Source organism: Agrilus planipennis, unplaced genomic scaffold (assembly GCF_000699045.2).
Source record: "Agrilus planipennis isolate EAB-ADULT unplaced genomic scaffold, Apla_2.0 scaffold250, whole genome shotgun sequence".
NCBI lineage: Eukaryota > Metazoa > Arthropoda > Insecta > Coleoptera > Buprestidae > Agrilus > Agrilus planipennis.
In genome coordinates this window covers 316056-317387 of record NW_020438989.1, presented here as the reverse complement: position 1 = coordinate 317387, position 1332 = coordinate 316056, and the positions used below count along the sequence as shown (strand labels likewise).

At 31.8% G+C, this 1332-nt stretch overlaps 1 protein-coding gene across 1 annotated transcript in view; it reads right to left on the bottom strand.

Moving 5' to 3' along the window:
- LOC108740600 (cytochrome P450 4C1) overlaps positions 1 to 827 on the bottom strand; it is a 10566-nt gene extending 9739 nt beyond the window's left edge. The window contains exon 1 of the mRNA XM_025975674.1: positions 673 to 827. The gene's annotated coding sequence lies outside the window, so the exon portion shown is untranslated. The remainder of the gene's footprint in view (positions 1 to 672) is intronic.
- Positions 828 to 1332: the final 505 nt, after the last annotated feature.

Sequence of the window (1332 nt, the reverse complement as noted above, 5' to 3'; positions counted from 1 at the left end):
ATTAGCTTCTAAAAAAACATATTTTCTAATATCTTTTTAAAGCATACAAAATCGCGATTTTCATATGTATTCAGACTTTCAAAAATTCATTACTCGGATAATATTAACTACAAAAAAAGAATTAAGACCCTTTTTATCGAGATTAAATCAACATATATAAAAAAATTGTTTCGGTCAAAAAAAAATGTTTTTCACAATTTATTTAAACAATTGTGATTTAAATAATAGCCGACCGGGTTATCGGCTAACAACCTATATTGTTATATTCAGGAGAACCTTGCGAACAAAATTACTTTAAAAAAAATTAATCCAAATAATTTTTCCACTCACCCGCCCATATTTATTGGACTAATTAGTCTAACAAAATAACACTAATAAAAAAGAAAGAAATTAATGCTTTTATAGTTTATCACTTACTCGTCAAGGAAGTGAAATGCAAGGCATGTCCAACAATAGGAAGAGGAATCGGTCCAGGTATATTCTTAAGACACTTGTAAAACCGATAATTCTTTACGAACCAAAGGCACACAAGAAAAATTGAAAAAGAAAATACAAAAACGAGCCCAGAAGTTAACATCTTGAAGTCTTAATCACAAATAATACAAAAACTAATGTGCGCGTATCTATTGTACCTTAAAATTTATGTATGAGTTGTAATTATGTAACTATTACCGGAATTGGTCGACTACGAATTTGTTTAAATTGTTCGTCTTTCGGATGCGAAATAGCTTTAGAGGAGATGTAGATTTTGTATTGACAATTCATCGAACTTTTCCTTTTCAAAGTGATACTTTTCTTTTCTACACTTCCACAACGACAACTGGAGCAAGTCAAGGCTGAAGTATATTTTTTTCTTTAACAAACCGCATAAGTACAACAAAATAGCGTGAGTGATTGCAATATACGTAATTATCTATTCTGCAGAGATTGTTACCATTTTACTCTCCTCAATACCGATACTGGCGCGTTTAGTACTTTAGTCTAGGCAATATGGGCGGCTTAGTAAGAAAAATTATTCGGATTAATTTTTTTTTAAGCTATTTTTTCCTTAGATTTGGAGATGACATAGCAGTATTAGCATCTAGCAAGGAGGACCTAGAGATAGCTTTAAATAAAATGGAAGCGACACTGACAGACCAGTACTGTATGAAAATAAATAAAAGTAAAACTAAAATACTGGTATGCAAGGGAAGAAAAAGTAGGGAAAGAGCGAATATAAAGATAGGAGACAAAAATTAGAAGAAGTGGCTGATTTTAGATACCTAGGAAGTCAGATAAGTCAAGATGGAAGGAGTAGTAGGGATATAAAGCAGAGGGATAGCGCAGGGTCGT